The sequence below is a fragment of the Neofelis nebulosa genome, chromosome 7 (genome assembly GCF_028018385.1).
Source record: "Neofelis nebulosa isolate mNeoNeb1 chromosome 7, mNeoNeb1.pri, whole genome shotgun sequence".
Taxonomy (NCBI): Eukaryota; Metazoa; Chordata; class Mammalia; order Carnivora; family Felidae; genus Neofelis; species Neofelis nebulosa.
Window position 1 is genome coordinate 104,346,954 of NC_080788.1, and position 20,696 is coordinate 104,367,649.

The 20,696-nt window shown below is 39.8% G+C and overlaps 1 pseudogene; it reads right to left on the minus strand.

The window, feature by feature from the left end:
- Positions 1-13,218: 13,218 nt before the first annotated feature.
- On the minus strand, positions 13,219-14,148 carry LOC131517254 (large ribosomal subunit protein eL6-like; annotated as a pseudogene).
- Positions 14,149-20,696: the final 6,548 nt, after the last annotated feature.

Consider the following 20,696-nt stretch of genomic DNA (forward strand, 5'->3'; position numbering starts at 1 on the left):
AAATGAGATATACTGTTCTCCCTAAAGAACAAGCACACCTTGGAATCAGGTGTCCAAGCCCTGTGCAATTAACAGACTGTCCTTGCTATGGTGAACAGCAGTAAGGGTATATCTGGGTTCCTGAGCCTGTATGAGGATGCTCTCTGTTAGTCCATCTCATTGCCTAATCCTAATCCTGCTGGAAGCTGCACCTCTTCAGCTAATAATGCATGACCCAGGTAGGGACCTGACATTGACAAAGTCCATCACCAGGTTCTTAGGTGATCTCTGGGAGTACTTCTATTGACTTGGACAGCTGTGCCTTTTCCTAGCACTCCTGGGATAACTGAAATCCAAAGGACATCTTAGAAAGAGGGATCCAGGGGCACCTGGGTAGCTCAGTCAGTTAAGCATCTGACTCTCGATTTTGGCTCAGGTCATGATCTCACAGTTCGTGAGTGTGAGCCTCATGTCGGGGCTCTGCACTGAAAGTGTGAAGCCTGCTTGGGATTCTCTCTCTGCCCCTCCCATGTTGTGTTCTCTCTCTCTCTCTCTCTCAAAATATATAAATAAACTAAAAAAAAGAGGGATCTGTACTCTAAATTTCTTCTTTGTTCTGATCTCTGTGATATACATTCATTTATTCTAAACAGCTAATATGGGGCGAACATTCAGTTATACTCTAAGCACTGTTCTACATGCTTATGATGCGTTATTTCTTTAACTCTCTTAAGAATCTTGCAAAGTAGGTATATTATTGTCTCCACTTTTAAGGTTAAGAGATTGATGACCAGAGAATTTAAGTAACTTGCCCAAGGTCACACAGCTAGTAGGTGGAGGAGACAGAAATCAAATCCAGATGTTTTTAATAGCAAAGCTCCTGCCATGAACCACAGCCTCAGGGGTTACAGGGGTAATCCATCAACACAGTAGAAAGTAGGATGGGGTCCGGGCAAAAAGAAGCTTCTTACAAGGAAGAAGGGCTCAGAAACCTAAGAAATGAAACTAGAGAATTTTCAGACCATGTGGCAGGTACAGTTCTGTCACTGCCCAGCACCCTGGCCTCCTGTGTCCTTCGCTGTCAGCACACAGCCTCTCTCAAACACTGAGGGGACAGAATGGAGCTGCCCTCAGGAAGGTGGCAGAAGCTGAGAGCATGGAAACGTTTCAGGTCAGCTCTTACTGGCATTTCTGTTTTGAAATCAGGATAGCTTGGGAAACGCGCGCGCGCGCGCGCGCGGACACACACACACACACACACACACACACAACAGGACAGATGGTTGTTCCTAGGAAAGCTTCCTTGAAGAAATGGCATTCTGTGTCCTTATTTAACACAGCGCAAAACCTAACTTTGAGTGTCTTATGTGTATTACAACTTTTAAAATAGGAGACTGGCCTCTGCACATCGGCGCTGCACACAGTGTTGGAGACGGTGAGCAGAAATTCAGACGCGTGAGTCAATGCGCATCGATAGAGACCCTCTTGCCACTTTAACAAGGTGCTGTGAATAATTCTGAACCTGAGATCACTCACTAGTTAACATGCTCAGCAATAATTGAATACAGCTGTTTGAACATTACTGAATGATTTCTAGTTCCGAGGTAGGAAGCATCAGAAAGATTTTGTTACTCTGATGACAAAAAAAGGAATCTCTTCTTGCAAACTTTAGTTCCAGAAAAATACTTGTACACATGTTTGGGGAGGAAAACCATGGCAAGCTTTTTGACATGTAATACAGAAACGCCAGTTCCAGGCCTTGCCCATCAGCTCATAAAAATACATATAATTTGAAATGTCTATTTTTCAAGTTACTCCCGTGAATTATTGTGAAGAAGGCCCATATTTTATGTTCATCAAAAAACAATTTTTTTCATATGTTCACTCCAGAAAAGGTTTAAAATAATAGAACTTTCTCCTTGAAAGAAAGTGTTCCAGTTAACTTCATAATAAACGATCTGAAAATATAGCAGCTTAAAACAATCGTTTTTACTCTGGTCACAGATTATGTGGATCAGGAATTTGGATGTGTTGACTCTGCTCCGTGATGTCTGAGAGCTCAGCTAAGAAGTCTTCACACTTGAGGCTGCTGCAAAGGCTGGAGGCTGGAGTCCTCTGGGGGGGCCTCGCTCCCACATCTGGCACCCGGGCTAAGATGCCGTGATGAGCACAGACCCGAGCCCCTGCGTGTGTCCTCTGCATGGGGTCTGGCTTCCTCCCAGCATGGCAGCCTCAGGGATCCAAATGCAAGTGTTCCCAGCAAACAAAGCAGAAGCTGAATCACCTGTGGGGACCCATACCGTCACTCTGACCACACTCTCTTGGCCAAAGCAGTGAAAGGCTCACCCAGATTCAAGGGGAGGGTGACATACAAATATCTATGGATTCTCCATTGCGGATGGAGTCATGACAGGTCACATCGCAGAAGAGCACGTGAAATGGGAGTTATTGTTGCAGTTGTCTTTGGAAAAATACCGTTTGCCATCGGTGGTTCAGGATGCACGTTACCTATGAGTAGACGACTGGGGGGAAAAAATTGAACCGGAATAAGCTCCTTGAAGGAATATATGTTTTATCCAGACACAGTTAACAACAATGGTCATAATGACAGTGACTAAATCTCAAAGGGTTCACTGTGTACCAGACATTTTTCCAAGTGTCTATATTAATTCAGTTCATCCTCAGTGGAAAATGGGCTGCAAAGAGGTTAAGTAACGAGCCCAAAGTCACAAAGCTAGAAATCAATGAAAGCAGGCCTTGAGCCCTGGCAGCTCAGTGCCCCTTGCTGCGTGCTCTCACCACTCAACCGTGCTGCCTCTCCAATCCAGTGGGAGAAATACGTAAAGTAAAATGAAAAGCAAACTGTGAATTGACGTTTATTGCTAGGTCATGCTAGGGAATGGGGACCAAGATTTATGGATTCCCCACCACCTGCCAGGTACTATGCCCCCCATATCACCCCTTTTAATTCTCACAATAACCCTGTGAAGCAGATATTACTACCGTCACCTTATAGAAGAGCGAATGGAGGGGCAGAGGTGTGAAGTGACCCGCCCCCAGTCACAGAGCCGGCAAATGGTGGCCCTGGAATTCAGATTTATTACTTGATTTACTCAATTTATCTGCTCTTCCCATCTTTCTATAGCTACAGTCTACCTCCTCTGAAAGGTTTTGGTGTCTGGGTCCATTTGAATCCTAGCTGAAAAATTCACTACGGAGTGTTTTTCTTCTCAGTAGAATGGCATTTGGACGACACAGCTGAATGATTCCGAGCAGCGAAAAATCTCTTAGTTTGATTATGGAGCTTTGGGGACCAGTACTGCCACATTTGTGTTTATCTTTATAAATTCCTGCTGGATGGGGCACCTGGGTGGCTCTGTCGGTTAAGCGTCCGACTTCGGCTCAGGTCACGATCTCTCGGTCCGTGAGTTCGAGCCCCGCGTCGGGCTCTGGGCCGATGGCTCAGAGCCTGGAGCCTGTTTCCGATTCTGTGTCTCCCTCTCTCTCTGCCCCTCCCCCATTCATGCTCTGTCTCTCTCTGTTTCAAAAAATTAATAAACGTTAAAAAAAAAAGTTTTAAATTCCTGCTGGACACGAACCATGACTTTTATCTTAGATAATAAGCCTGAATTCTGGAAGGATTTTTTTTTTCCTCTAAGAATATGACTTATTGAATACCTGACATTTTCAAGAATTTATCCTTTGCCCTATCAGACCATTAAGTGAGCAGTAAGTGCTCTGAAAAGGCCTGTGTTTTACTTGGTCTTCAGCTATAATTTGATAGGCACTCAACCATAACATTATGATTATGAAGCACTTAGGGGGAGGACTGTGCCTATGCAAGATGCTTTCTAAATATTTTCTCGTCTCTGCTTCTCCCCTCCAAGTCTCCAGTCCTAACTGTGCTGGGGCCCTTAAGTGATTCTGGGAGAGTTTTGTGAGCTGCCGTGGAAGAGAGAGGCAATTTGATTCTGGAATCCACAGATAGTTTTACATCTACTTTATTCTATTAATGTGACTGACAGCTTCAGCTCTTGTGCCAGATTGCTCTCTTTTGACTTGCTTCATGTGCTGACAGCCGATGTTTTAACGCACTCGTGATCTGTGGATTCAGAGGGTTGTACTGTTTGCCCTTTTCTTCAACAACAAAAATGCCATGAAATATATCATGACTGAAAGACTGACACTGTGTTTTCCAGGGCTAGGACTTAGCAGACTATCCTAGGCTTTATCCACAAAGCAAGTTGAGGGGTTTCAGTTGTAATGCTTTTACCAAGTTATAATGACATTATTTGGAATCACATCTGTGATAATAATTCCTAATGGGTTAGAATTTAAACGAGTGACAGGAGGTCAAGGAGAAGTCACAAAGTTCTTAAAACAGTTGCAGATTTCACCAACACAACATTCAGGCATCAATACAAACAGGAAGCTAATGAGTGAATGATCTCTCTTATGTCATATAAAAGGATATAAAATCCATTTGGATGTATTTATTTTAGCTCACTTTCTAGTACAAAAGCTCTTTGACAAGGAGCCAAGCCTTTTTCATCTTAGTGTTTGCTTAGTGCCTAGCACATAGTACATTTTTAATTGATGTCTGTTGACTTGTTCAGAACTCTCAGACACATGCTCACAGGACTTTGTTTAAACTTGGAATCCCTTGCCAGAGAAACTCAAGACGGAAAAAGCTGTATTTTTTTACATGTGGCTCAACCCTACCCCCCGACTCTCCAGCCCAGTGCTCTCCGTTTGAAATCATCTTTAGCATTCAATGGACTGAGGTATGTTGTATAATAATTGTGATTTACTCTAGTCCTGCTGGAACCCTTATTTATAGCTCACCTCATCTCCTTGAGGGCTCCAGACTGTTCACAGTGTGTCTGTTCACAGAATGCCTAGTGGACACTCAATATAATTTGCAGAATGACTGCAATGACTGAGTCATCTGTCTTGTTAGGAAAAGCTTTTCTACTGAGTTCTTTCCTAGTCACAGAAGTTACTCATCAAATCCCATTTGGGATGAAACTGCTGTCCTTTGCAAATACTTAAGATATGCAAGCTTTGCAGTTTGCCTTCGTTTTTGTTTTTTTGTTTTTTGTTTTTTTCTGGGAGCACCAGAAGGGGAAGAGGCCATCCCCTTTTGTCTTTTGAGGCATACTAAATGCAGTCTTCATCCAGATTGAAAGCATGCACACAAAAAACAATTATCTTCTTCTCATTACAAGAAAAAAAATACACTCGAGCTAGTGTAAGTAATGAGGACTTTGTTGTAAGGGTCTCATGAAATCCTCTGAATCTGATGATATAGCTGGGGACTTATGGGAACTCAAATATCTGCAAGCAGATCAGTTTTCTGGGTCTTTCTCAGAGTCTTGTCCTTACTTCTTTTTGCACATAAGCTGCATCTTCCCTGTGGAAATGAGCCTCTTCTACAGGCCTTTTGGGGTCTGCTTTCCCATAACTTTGGCTGCGCTTAACTTTGAATTTAACTATGTTTTTAATTTGGCCAAGAAGCCAATTCTTCTTCTTCTTTTTTTTAATTTTCCTAAATATATTTTTATTCATTTTATTTAAGAATAACACTAGTTGTTATTTTATCTGCCTATTTATTTATTTTATATATTTTTTATGAATATAATTTATTGTCAAATTGGCTTACATATAACACCCAGTGCTCATCCCAACAGTGCCCTCCTCAATGCCCATCACCCATTTTCCCCTCTCTCCCACATCCCCATCAATCCTCAGATTGTTCTCTGTATTTAAGAGTCTCTTAGGGTTTGCCTCCCTCCCTCTCTGTTTGTAACTATTTTTTTCACCTTCCCCTCCCCCATGGTCTTCTGTTAAGTTTCTCAAGATCCACATATGAGTGAAAACATATGATATCTGTCCTTCTCTAACTTATTTCACTCAGCATAATACCTTCCATTTCCATCCACATTGCTGCAAATGGCACGATTTCATTCTTTCTCATTGCCAAGTAGTATTCCATTGTATATACAAACCACATCTTCTGTATCCATTCATCAGTTGATGGACATTTAGGCTCTTTCCATAATTTGGCTGTTGTTGAAATCACTGCTATAAAAATTGGGGTACACGTGCCCCTATGCATCAGCACTCCTGTATCCCTTGGGTAAATTCCTAGTAGTGCTATTGCTGGGTTGTAGGATAGTTCTCTTTTTAATTTTTTGAGGAACCTCCCCACTGTTTTCCAGAGTGGCTGCACCAGTTTGCATTCCCACCAACAGTGCAAGAGGGTTCCCGTTTCTCCACATCCTCACCAGCATCTGATTTGTTCGCTTAAGCCACTCTGACCAGTGTGAGGTGGAATCTCAGTGTGGCTTTGATTTGTATTTCCCTGATGATGAATGACGTTGAGCATCTTTTCATGTGTCTGTTGGCCATCTGGATGTCTTCTTTGGAAAAGTGTCTATTCATGTCTTCTGCCCATTTCTTCACTGGATTATTTGTTTTTTGAGTATTGAGTTTGGTAAGTTCTTTATAGATTTTGGATCCTAGCCCTTTATGAAGAAGCCAATTCTATTACGAAGTTTTTATGACCTTATGGCTCTAGATCCTAAGATGTAGATGATTTGGTCTCTCTTTCAATATCCAAAATTTCTAGGAGACATAATTTGAACAACCTAACTTGAGTCATGTGACCACTCTTGGTCCAGCTGCCAAGGGGATGCATCATACCACTTTAGGGCAGTTAGCAGGGAAAGTTCTCCAAAAGGGGGGTGGGCAAGAGAAAACGATGGATATATCTAGATCAAGAACCTTCAAAAATTGCTCTGAAAAATGTGTTTTTAGAAGAAGGAAATACTTTTGTTTAGATGAATTGTCATGAGAACATTTAAAATAAAAATGATGAAAATTCATTCTCATTCTTTGTACCTAATACTACTTCACTTTTTATTGCTAAAATACATCTTCATCTCGAATCTGCTATTTTTCTCCCACAAATTATCTTTAGAGGATAATTTTGTGAACCCTGGTCTTGTAGGTCCTAAGTTAGAAGCCAAATAACAAAGATAAATCCTTCGAACATTTCTTGTTCCTTCTGGCAGTTTCATTTGTAATGATCATTTGGCCTGAATTAAAGTGAGGTTAGAGATAGTGGAAATCAAACTCCAGGGAAAGGATTGAAAAAGCTGGGGACACTTTTGAGGCCTAAGAAGATAAAAGAGATTGTAAGTAGCCTTGAACTTTTCTCAGATAATTTACTCATTTAAAAATCTGCCTTCTTCAAAACTAATACATGAATTTATTGAAGAATTAGCTTTGTAAAATACGGATAATCTTATATCTTAAAAATTAAAATAAAGACTGACTAGCAATGACTGTAAATGTGAACATTAAAAAAAATTTTAATGATACCATTTTAACTTAATTGTGTAAAATTTGTAATTTTAACGCCCTGTTACCAAGAGCTTGCTTCAATTCAGCCCCAAATATCCCACCTACATTTGGTGTGTTTATGGTAACTAATGTAGAAAGGCCAAGGGCTGCCAACTGATATTAGACCGTGAAACTTGATAATATGATATTTATTACACTGACATTGATCCTTTCAGTAATGAAATTTGAGAAAATTGGGGGTTAGCAGCCATGCAAAGCATCTTAATGTTGGCCTGCTTTCCCAAAGCAACACGCTTGGACCTCTCCCTCACCCATGCTGATGCAGGCAAACTTCCCAGCCAGCTGCACTAGTCCCTCTGGCAGCTAGGGCAGAATGCTCTGGGAGAAAGCTGGGTGTTGCAGACCTCCCGCAATAACGAGGAGAGCGCCCACCCTGAGTGGAGAGCGTGGGAGTCTGCGTGCGCGTGCACATCTCTGCGCATATGCGTGGTGCCGGGTAGTGCAGTAGAAACAGAAGATTGAGCCCGTGGTCACTGGCATCCGCCGGCAGAGAAACGGCTCTCTTTCATGCTAAGGGGGAATACTGGGCCCCTCGAATGGCCTCAGAACCCCAAGCTCTTACTGGAGGGTTGACCCCTTCCCCCACCCCTCCCTATAGTATGTTATGAATAGGCGTCTTTGGCCCTGTGCTTTTGGCCACTTTAGGACAAGGAAGTATATCCAGTTAGTTAAATGGTCCTACATGCTAGAAGTGTATGTATGATGCCAACTATTCATGGTGTGGCCATATAAAAGGACATTCAGCCAATATTTCCAAGAAGTATAAATTAAAATATTTTTTAATTTAAAAAGTAATTACAAGGCATCATAGCATATCATATGGATTCTGGAACCAGATATTTTGAGTCTAAAGCACAGTTCTGCTGCTTACTACCTGTATAACCCTGGTCAAGACACTTAAATTCTCTATCCCTCAGTTTCTTCGTCTATATCATGAGGATAATGATCTATTTCATGTGGTTATTGTAAGGATTAAATATGTTAATTTGTATAAAGCCTGTGCAACTGTGCCTGGCAATAATCAACAGTCTGTGTTGTTATTATCATTAGCTACTGCACTTCAAAACTAAGGCTTAGAGAGGTAGAGACTTATTAAAGGCCATGTGATGATCAGCCACAAAGTTCCTGTTTGACGCTGGGTTTTTTGTTAATACTCTAAATAAAACTTTGCTGTTTGCTTTTTGTTAATACTCTAAATAAAATCAAACTTTGCTTTGCTGACTCTGTGAAAGAAGTATAACATTATCCATATTTATCTTTAGTTACAGGCAGAGAAAACTAAAGAATGAAAAGTGACATTTTATACTAAAGGTGATGTTCCTTTCTAATTTGCCTTTTTTTTTTTTTTTGTCATTGAGCTGTCCTGACTTTACCGTCATTCTCTCTGCAATGACACGCAAGAGTAGAATCCTTTGGCTGTCCTCCAGGCAGGGTATACCCTTCAGATGCTCTAGAACCACACCACTCAAACAATCCCAGGGTTCAGCACAAGGTCTGGCACACCGTAGACACTCACTATCTATTAACTTATTTTAAGTGATTGAATGTCAATATCTCTCCTGCCATTTTGACCTCATCATCTCCTGTTTCAAAACCTTCAACAAGATTTTTTTTTTTTTAAGTTTGAATTATTCATCCTGTGTTTCAGATCTTTCAGATATCTCACCTGGAATGAACTTCCTTCTCTCCTTTTATGTAGTTGGCCCTTTTCACTATGCCTCACCTACTTTGCTTAATGTGTCTTCTTTGGCTATGTTCTTACTCATTTTTATCCCACACGTAGTACTAAATATAATACCTTCATACTTTAACATTTTGTTTACACTCAAATGTTTCTGCTCTCTTTCCATTGGAATTATAGTTGTAGGAGACAATTGGAGGTGTTTTCTCAGCCCACATCCTGCCTTCTCACTTGCCCCCATAGCAGCCATGTTAGAACTTCATGGCCCTCACCCTTTAACCTAGGGTGGGACCAAGGGTGGTTTTTGGATTTTGGTTTAAACCGCTAACTTTGGGGGGTTTTGTTTTGCAGTAATAGATAGCTGGTGTATCATTATCCTCAAAAGTTGCTGAATAAAGTCTCTAATTATGAATGAAAAACTATGTTTAGAGCTATCGACATTTCAACTTAATATCCATATGATTTTATTATAAAAAGATTATAGAGTGCAAGAAAGTTCTGTATTGAATATGATGTATAGTAGCAAACATATGGTGAGTCTGTGATAAATGCCAGAAAGATTATGAATTTTAAAATGCCTAGAGAAGGAGGGGAGGGCAAGGGATTTGATTTTTTAAGTTTTTGCTTTTTTTTTAACTAGCTTTCAGCATCTGTTGGTCTGAACATAGACGAAGACACAGTTAATAAAACGCTTAACATGTAATAAAATGTTCATTATTTCATAGAAGAAATAAATGTGGTTAGTTCGGCTAAGATTCTTTGCTTCCCTTTTATGTATTTATGGCTTGTTTTTGGTGAACTGCAGATCTTTGCATATTGACTTTAGTTAATCACAACCTAAGGATTGAGTGCAAGAGGAGAAAGACCCCTCATATAACTGATTGGTGACCAAGCAAAGAGAAAGGTCAATAGGAACTTAAATTTACCAGGCATGTGGATTTTTGTGCATTGACACTTTTGATTTTGTGGGTCTTAACGTGTTTAATTTCCCCTTTACCGTGAATAAGCTGCAACCTTGGATCAAGGTCCTTCAAAAAGAATGAAAAATGTCATTTTGCCTTATTACTTAGCTTACAACATTTACCTGTTATCTGGTGCTCGTGCCGACTTTCACTGTTGACTGTGGGGATCAGTCCCATCTGTGCTGGGCTGTCTGTATCAGCGTGCCCTTGGATTTTTCATGTGAACTGGCACGTGGTAGTGGCGATTAGGTCACTGTGTCTCATGTGTTGATTCTGCAGCTAAACACATCCAACCACTTGACGTAAGCAATTGTAATGGCTGAATCTAAAAGATCATGACAAAGGAAGAATAAAACAAATGCATCCAGTGTGATTCAAGGTGGGAGGGACATTCATAAGCAAGTTGGAAGTGGATAAAACAGTAGATCAGCATTTTAGATTTAGCTTTCTGATATCAACTGATCTTTTAGTACTCCCTCATAATCATATAGCTGCGGAGCACCTGCCAGTGTACAGAGCATCCTCATTTGGATTCGTTTCTTATTTAGGTTCTAAGGTTCTAGTTGCTACAACTGGAACATCTCACAACTAGCAGGAAAGCCGGAGACTGCACAGACCGTGCCATCCAGAGTCCCATACCCTCCCTCTGTCCCTTGTTTTGGGATTAAGAGTTTACCTCCAAAATGTGAGCTCCTGGGACTCCTGGTTTCCTGCTGTCTTTCATGCACTTCTATCATTTGCTTTATCTGTCATGGTGCCATAAAATAATAGGTCCTAAATAAATATTTATCAAATTGACTTATTATTACAGGACTGCACAGAACAAGTACAGGAAGTTTTTAACACATTTACTGATTCATTTTTATTTAATATTTCCACATCCTCCGCCCTACAAAATTTGTCCTGTAGTTTTATTGAAAAAATGACAAGACTATTATTTGCAGCACCCAAGTTACTGTCACATGCATTATTTCATTTGATTTTCTCAAAAACTTTGTGAGATATATAGGCAGGCAATTATTCTTATTTCACAGATGGGATAAGTAAGACAGGAACAAAGGGATTAAGTGAGATGGAACTGAGGTCTCTGGCTCTTAAACTTGCCCTTTCTTTACTTTTTTAGGATGCCTTTCTTCTGCCTCAGTTTAACCTCTTTCCATGTGTCCCCGGCTCAGTGGCGATTGACAGTAAGGAGGCTGTCTTCCAGGGCTATCTCACTGTTACAAGTATGCTTCATTGTCCACAGCAACTCTGGCCTTGAGCTAAGAATGGAAAAATTAATTCTTTAATCATCTATCGTGGAGCTTCTAAAATGTCTGTCTTGATTTTACATGTTATGGTCTCTACATAGGTACATAGGTAACATTGTTAGGTGATTTTGTTTTTATTGTTTCAACAACCATACCTAACTCTCTAGTGATTTATAGTATCACAGAGAAGCAAAGCAAATGTTCACATCATTATCCTGATGACCTGTATGATCTGGCTTCTACCTACATCTCCAACTTAATTTTATAATACTTTCCTACTCATTCAGTAAGTTTAGACAACATGGAGTTCATTCTGCTGCTAGTATAGGCCAAGCTCATTTCTATCTTAGGGCATTTGAACTTGCTATATCTTCTAGATGGAATATCATTGTTCCCTTGGATCTTCCACAGATTTTGCACAGGTGACTCTGTCTTGTCATAATTCAGCTATCTGCTCAAATCCCTCCTTAAAGAGGCCTTTCCTGGTCTCCTTGGTAAGTGGAAGGAGGTAGGTATAGAATAGTATGTTTAGTGTGCTTCCATTTCTGTGTGTTTTCTTAAATATTATTTATACAAATATATACAAGAAATAGCACTGGAAAGATACACAAGAAATTGGTAACAGTGGTGTCCACTAGGGAGAAGAATGGCAGGATGAAAATGGGAGTAAAACATTTTTCACTCTGTTGTATTATTTGAATTGTTTACTACCTGTATGTATTACTTATTACAATAATTAAAGCCTCTTTAAAAGAGGGGGGGAAAGGACCTATACGATAGCCTAAACCTAATAAATTGGAAATATAACAGAAATAAATATTTAATATTTCACTTAGATTCAGTAATTCAGTTATACAGTTCCTAGTGAAATGTGTCCTGCTTAAAAACAATTCACCTGGCAAAAAGTTAAAATTGTATTGACCACAAGTTCAACATGACCCAACCATGTGTCTGTTTAGAAAGTGACTACCTTCACTCAACAGCAGAACACACGTTTTTCTCAAGTACAAATAGACATTGTCCAGGATAGGTCAAACATTAGATAACAAAACAAATGTTAACAAATTTAAGGAGAGTGAAATCATATTCATATTTTTTTTCTGACCACAATGGAATTAAACTAGAAATAGCAAAGAAAATTAGAGAATTCACAAATATTTGGAAATTAAACAACATATTCTTGAATAATCAATGGGGCAAAGAAGAAATTAAAAGGAAGTTACAATATATCTTGAGACAAATGAAAATAAAAGTACCACATACCAAACTTATGGGATGCAGCAAACAGTACTAAGAGGGAACTTTATAATGATAAATGCCTATACTACAAAAGACATAGAATCTTAAATAAACAACCTAATTCTACCCCCCCCCCCGAGGAACTAGAAAAAGAAGAACAAACTAAGCCACAAGTTAGCAGGAGGAAGGCAATGGAGATTAGAGCAGAAATAAACAAAATAGAGAATAGAAAAAATCAACAAAACTAAGAGTTGTTTTTTTTTTGAAAACATCAATGAAGTCGACAAGTCTTTAGCTAGACTAGCTACGCATAAAAGAGAAAGACTCCAGTAAATAAAATCAGAAATAAAATAAATATTACCACTTCTTCAGAAATAAAAAGGATTACAAAAGTACAAAGAATAACTACACCAACCAACAGGATAACCTAAAAGAAATAGATGAATTTCTAGAAGCATGTAACTTATCAAGATTGAATTGTGAAGTAATAGAAAAGCTGAACAGACCTATAACTAGTAAAGAGATTTAATTAGCAATCAAAAACCTCCAGCAAAGAAAACTCCAGGATGATGGCTTCACTGGTGACTTCCACTATCTATCTATCTATCATCTATCTATCTATCTATCTATGTATCATCTATCATTTATCAGTTATTTAATTAGGTTCTTTGTAAGAAATCTAGAACACCAATTTGTGAGGGTACACTCCATTTGTGAGAGAAAACACAAAGTGGATGTAGCCCTGAAGTTGAGGAACAGCTTTGTGGGTCCACAGCTTTCTGGTCAACCTTGCAGTGCTCTATAATCTCATGTTTCTCTTTCTCCGTGTGGAAGATCTCACCTTCCTGGTGTCTGAGTGTACACAGCTTCTTCTTGAAGCAAGCCTCAGTGAGATATTTGGGGATTTTTCACATTGCTGATATCAATGGTGACAAATTTCTAGTGTGTTCTACACAGAGGAACTCAGTTGAAGGCTAGCAGTCCAGTCACAGATAGCAAGCCACTGCTCAGCTGCTTCAGGAAAACCACCCTCTTGCCCCTGTGGCACCCAATGAGGATGATCAAAATGGTCCCAGGGGTGATACTAGCTTGCAGCTTCCTCACATGCTGACTGAAAGGTTTTTAGCCGTGGCTCAACAGCTTTTGAGGCACATCTTCAGTAGGATTATACCTACGCATTCTGTCACCACCAACTGGTTTTGTGACAGTAGCAAGAACCCTCCCCTTCTTTTTCTTTTCAACCCTGTATTTAGCTGCTGAATACTTCCTCTTGCACATGGCCTTTCTGGAATACGTAGCTGATTGGGAATATCTGCCAATTCCTCTGACTAGGACAGGATTTCAGCTGCAGTGGGGCTTCCCCTTTTTAGGTGTTTTAGTCTTGAGGTTACTTTTTTTTTTTTAATGTTTATTTTTGTGAGTGGGGGAGGGGCAAAGAGAGAGGGAGACACAGAATCCAAAGCAGGCTCCAGGCTCTGAGCTGTCAGCACAGAGCCCCATGCGGGGCTTGAACACACGAACCGCAAGATCAGGACCTGAGCAGAAGTTGGACACTTAACTGACTGAGCCACCCAAGTGCCCCAGGTTTCTTCTCTTCAGTATTGAGCTTCTCAGCATTTCACCTGTCATCTTGCAAGATGGGAAAGAGCAATTCCACTAAACATTTAAGGAATTAACATCAATTTTTCTCAAACTCTTCCAAAAAATTGAAGAAGAGGAAACACTTCCAAACTCATTTTATGAAGCCAGTATTATCCTGATACCAAAGCTAGAAAAAGAAAAACATCAGGCCAGTATCCCTGATGGATATAGATGAAGAAATTCTCAACAAAATACTAGCAAACTAAGTTTGACAGCATATTAAAAGGATCACACACCATGACCAAGTGAGATTTATCCCTGCTCTATGAGGATGGTTCGACACATTAGCAGAATAAAGGATCAAAATCTCACGATGCTCTTAGTATGTGGCAGAAAAAGCATTTGACAAAATCTAACACCGTTTCTTGATTGAAACAAAACAAAACAAGAAAAACCTCAAACCAGGAATAAAAGGAAGTTCTCTCAACATAAGAAAGACCACGTATGAAAAGGCTACAGCTAACATCAAACTCAATGGTGAGAAACTGAAAGTGTTTCCTCTAAGATCAGGAACAAAGGGCAAGGATGTCCATTCTTGCCACCTCTATTCAGTTAGGCAAGATAACCAGAGCAGTTAGGCAAGACAAAGAAATCAAAGGCATCCAGATCGGAAAAGAAGTAAAATTATCTCTGCTCACAGATGACATGATCTTATATGTAGACATGCCTAAAAATTCTACCAGAAAAAAGCCGTTAGAGGTAATAAAAGAACTCAGTAAAGTTGCAGGACACAAAATCAATATGCCAAAATTAGATGTGTTTTGATGCCCCCACAATGAACTATCTGACAAGGACACTGAGAAAACAATGCCATTTACAGTAGCATAAGAAAGAATAAAATACTTAGGAATAAGCCAAGAAGCCAAGAGTTTTACACTAAAAAGTACGAAACACCTATGAAAGAAATGAGAGAAGACACAAATAAATGGGAAGACATCTCCTGTTCGTGGATTGGAAGACTTCATATTGTTAAAATGTTCATACTACCTAAAACAACCTACAGATTTAATGCAATCTGTCAAAACCCCAACTTTTTAATAGAATAGAAAAAACAATTTTAAAATTCATATGGAACCACAAAGAACCCCAAATAGCCCAAACAATCTTAAAAAGAACAAATAAGAGGTCTCACACCTCCTGATTTCAAAACATATTACAAAGCTACAGTAATCAAAACGGTATGGTACTGGCATAGAGATAGACTTACAGACCAATGGAACAGAGTCCAGAAACAATCATACACAAATACGGTCAACCAATCTTTAACAAGGGTGCTAAGAAGACACAATGGAAAAGGAGAGTCCCCTCAATTAATGTGCTGGGAAAACTGGATATCCACATGTAAAAGAATGAAACTGGACCCTCATCTTACACCATACAAAAAAATCAGCTGAAATGGATCAAAGACTTGAACGTAAGATCTGAAACTGTAAAACTCCTAACAGAAAACAAAGGGGAAATGTTTTATGATACTGGTCTTGGCAATGATTTCTTGGATTTGACACCAAAAAGCACCAGCAACAAAAGCAAAAAGAGACAAATGGGACAACATCAAACTAAAAAGCTTTTCCACAGCAAAGGAAATAACCAACAGTGTGGAAATGCAACCTATAGAATGGGAGAAAATATTTGCAAACCATATGTCTGATAAAGAGTTAATATCCAAAAAACATAAGAAACTCATATCATTCAATAGCAAAAAAAGAAATAACCCAACTTAAAAGTGGGCAAAAGAACTGAATAGATATTTCTCCAAAGAAGATAAACACCAGATATATGAAAAGATGTTCAACATCACCAATTATTAGGGAAATGCAAATCAAAACCACAATGAGATATCTCACACCTTTTAGGATGTTCACGATCAACAAAACAAAACAACCCCCAAAATAGCAAATTTTGATGGGGATGTAGAGAAATTGGAACCTTTGTGCCTGCTCGTGGGAATATAAAATGGTGCTGCAATTATGGAAAACTAAAGGGAGTTTCCTAAAAAAAAATTAAAAATAAAACTAACTATATGATCTAGCAGTTCAACTTCTGGGTGTTTACTTGAAATAACTGAAGTCAGGCACCCAAAGAGATCCCCACTTTTGTGTTCATTGCAGCATTATTCACAATAGCCAAGTGGTGAGGACAACCTGTAGCTGTCCTGTAGGCCCACTGGCAGATGAACCTCTAAAAAAAATTGTAGTGTATACATAAAATGGATATTACTGAGCCATAACAAGAAGGAAATCCTGTTTTATGCCACGTCATAGGTAAACCTTGAGGACAGCTTGCTAAAAACTAAGCCAGCACAGAAGGAGAAATAATGCATGATTCCACTTATACGAGGTATCTAAAATTGTCGAACTCACGGAAGTAGAAAGTGCAATGGTGGTTGCCAGGGGCTGTGAGGAGAGAGAAATGAGGAATTGCTGTTCAAGGAGTATAAAGTTTCGGTCATGCAAGATGACAAAGTTAGGGAGAGCTGCTGGACAGCACTGTGTTTAGAGTTAACAATACCATACAGTACTCTAAAAAAAATCTGTTGAGGGTAGATCTCATGTTATGCGTTTTTTACCATGATAATAAAAAGTGGGTACACCTCACAATAGCAATCAAAGAAATGCAAATAAAAAATGATCACCTGTCACATTAGCAAGGGTTTTAAAAGCTGGTGAGAGTTCCCTGAGGCAGCTCTCTCATTTACTGCTAGTTACAGTGTAAATTGGCAGGCATAACCGTTTTGGAAAACACTTTGGAAATATGCATCAAAGGGTCTTAAAAGTGTTTGTACCCTTTGATGTAATAATTTTACTTGTAGGAATACAATAATAATTGTAGGAATACAAGTAAATAATTTTACTTGTTCTCATGCAGCAATAGCAAATGCAAATATGTTTATTTATAAAACCAAAATTTAGAAATCTTCCCAATGTTCCATGAGAAAGGAATGGTTAGTAGAAGCTGACATATATGATAAAACAACAAAAATGTTTATGAAGTTTATTGACAAGAGAAAACTCACAATATAACATGAGGTGAAAACGGGGGGAGGTAACAAGCTGTATAAAGGGTGATTACAAATCATATTATCACTGCTCTGTCAAAAAATTAAAAATAAAAAAGATGAAGGAAATCCACAAAAAAATGTCATAAGGCTGTTTTCTGGGTAATGAGACTATGGATGACTAAAATAAAATAAGATTTTAAAGTATCCTTTTACTCTTTTAAGTCTGCAAACATAAACATGTAAGGTAGAATATAGAGTGATCAAAAATTAGACTCTTTCTTCTGGAAGTACTGGAAGGTTTTTGATTGGCTTCATTCAGAGTATGGTTAAGACAAGCAAACTTCTTCACTAAATGTTTTCATTCTAACTTAAAAGAGGTAGACATCACAGGGAGAGAAATCAAGAGAAAGCCTTACATTATTTATTTGTGTAGTAAACATATGGCCTTTAGTAGCCCAAGAAATAGCATCAACTCCCTGTGGGATGCAGTGAGTGGGCCATCCTCTTTAGGAGAGTAGTTTAGGAGAGATGTAAATGGAATGGCAAGCAGGGAGGGGATGGGCGGGTCTGCCCTGGCAGCTAGGTCGGTCAAACCCACCGTGGCTTTCGGTGGGTTGGCAGATGGCACAGCCAGATTGTCCCATCAGCCTGAAGCTACAAACTAAAACAGTTACATTCAAGAAGAGATAAATTTATGCTACAACCAGATTCCTAATACTAGCTAGGGATGGTAGGGGTAACGTTCCAGTGGGCTTAACTTGTGAGCAGAAAACTCTAAAAAGGATGGGCAGAGAAAGGTGCAAGCCGCCTTGCAAAGGGACATAAGTCACCAACTCTGAAAAAGTTAAGTTTATGCCCCACTGCTCTGCTCCCCTCCCATCGCTGCCATTTGATACCATGTAAAAGTGTTCCTTTACTGGGACGCCAGGGTGGCTCAGTCGGTTAAGCATCCGGCTTCGGCTCAGGTCATGATCTCGTGGTTTGTGAGTTCCAGCCCCATGAGGAGCCCCATGATGAGCCCTTCATCCAGCCCTGCGTCCAGCCCCACGTTGAGCCTCCCATGGAGCTCCATGCTGACAGCTTGGAGCCTGCTTCAGATTCTGTGTCTCCCTCTCTCTGTGTTCCTCCCCCACTCACACACTGTCTCTTTGTCTCAAAAATAAAGATTAAAAAAAAGAGAGAGTGTGTGTATGTGTTCCTTTACCTTTACCTTTGTAAGTTTCCTTGAAATCAGAGAACGCAAATTTGCAGACCTTGAGCCCAATGTAGTAAAAAAAAAAAAAAAAATGTGTTAAAAAAAATCAACTTGAATGAGTTGCGTGACAGTTGGAAATTGGGAAATTTGGCATAAAATTTCGGATATGGGCTTTAAGAAAAGTTAAATTTAGCAACAGTGACCTGTTATTGTCACATGGTAACCATTATCTTCAGAAGAGCGATGCTCATTTTAGATGGCACAGGCTCGCCAATTTGCCGCAGTCCTCACTCAGCCCATGTGCTCATTTGGATTTCCACTTCTGGCGGCTGTATACATTCCTGAGGCTTTCAGGTCTGGGAGTGATTTATAAACCTGGTCTTCAAGCCCTGAGCTGCCTAGGATAAAAGTCTCCCCTGATACAAAAACTTATTCAAAGCAACAGTTCTTAAATAATTCTGATAAAGACAGACCTGCGTCAGAACTATAAACATGCTCAAAGACATGCTGGGGGAACAGAGAGCGCTGCCCTTCTGAAAATCAGGGGCACCATGGGCGGACAGCTAGAATGAAGAACCTTCGAAGACTGGGACATCCTATGGGACACTCTCAGGCTAGTGTTTGGAACTTAGTAGGAGGTTAATAAATATTTGTTTCTATCTTCCTAAGAGCAGATGCAGAGCACAGCAAGGAGGAAATGGAGCCAGAATAGTGTAATGCAATGCACAAAAGCACAGCATGCCAAGAGAGAAGGAGGGGGGAGGTAATTGCAGCCTAGAGAGCAGTAGCAGCAACAGAACAAGCCTGGAGAAGTTAGAATGACAGGGCCAAGTACTATAATAACAGGGGACTGCATAACTATGGCATGATTCCGATAGATCTTTGCTAGTAACACTTCTACATGGTAAGTAGAAGCATAGAGTCCACAGATGAAGGTAACATTAATCAGACAAATTCAGACAGAAATTCACATCAAAACACTAGTGAGAAGACATTTAACCCATTAGTGAAGGATTGTTGGTTTAAAGTAAAACAGAATATATATTTAAAAATACAGAGAATTTATAAAATGTGCAGAATAGCTGTATTCAGTTGAAGTATAGAATTTCTGTACTTAGCTGAAACAAGTTAATGGTTTCACTTTTGTGTGTGTGTGTTTGGCTTACCAACGGTGTAGCTATAGTTATTGAAGTAATTTATTTCTAAAGCCTCAATTAAAAAAAATCAGTTAATAACTGAAGTAAAATTTTCTGAAGCATCATGTAACTGTAGTAATAACGTGTCAGAGAATGTTAGGCAAAGGGTGCCAAATGGCAGAGTGGAAGGTGATAGATGTAATTATTTTTTTTCTAGCCCTTTCCTTAGGGTCACGGCTAATCAGTCATTGTTTATACACAGGGTAGCTTTTGCAGTATTTATTTCTTTAAATATTTAGCAGACTTGGGAGGCAGTGACTGGCAATAATATGCAGTTTCCAGCATGTTACCAGTGCTTAATAAATGGTAAAACAATAAAATCCTGCATGATGAAAAACAGCAGTGAGTACATCTATTATACCCCAAACCATATTAAAGCCATAGCATAGTGCATTGTCTACATTATGGTAATAAAGGAACATTTATATTCACTAAAAAGTTCACCCAGGTAAGTTCCTCTTAAATTTCTTAGGGTAGTGAAAGAGGGTATGAGAAAAGTGGATGGAGTATGGATTAAAAAAAAGAAAAGTAAAAAACCCAAAAACCAACCCCCCCCCCTTTTTTTTTTAATCCTGTGGAACTTTGCTGACCACAAACAGGGTAGCTATACCCTATACACTGGCAGGGTGCTCCAAGTGCCTTCAAAACTCAAAACTCCCTCTAATCCAGCACCAATTAGCAAAACTCTCCAGATTTCTAGATACCTCCAAGCTTTGAAAGACTTGATTTTGGAAGAGGAGGAGGCGCCCAGGTGCGTGTGTTACAGATGTACGGCGCTACACAATGGCACCGAGAAAGCAAATGCTCTCTAACTCCGAGAGGAAGTTCTTTTTTTACATCTAAGGAAACCCGGGACTGCTAGGCTAGGCTTGGGAACCTCGAGGACTGCGTTTCCGGGATCCTTGGCAGTTTCAGCAGCTAGAGAACTGGGTTGCAAGGGCTGAGAACCCCTTGCTGTAAGTTTGGGGAAGGAAGCGAGAGAAAAAAAATAGAGCTGCTCCTTTAAGAACTTCCTTTCCCTTTTACTCTATGTTTACATAACACGGGGGCCGATCCACCGCGGGGCCCGAGGGGGGCGGGAGAGGGTGCTGGCCGCCCCACGCGCCGGAGGGAGGGGGCGCGGGGAG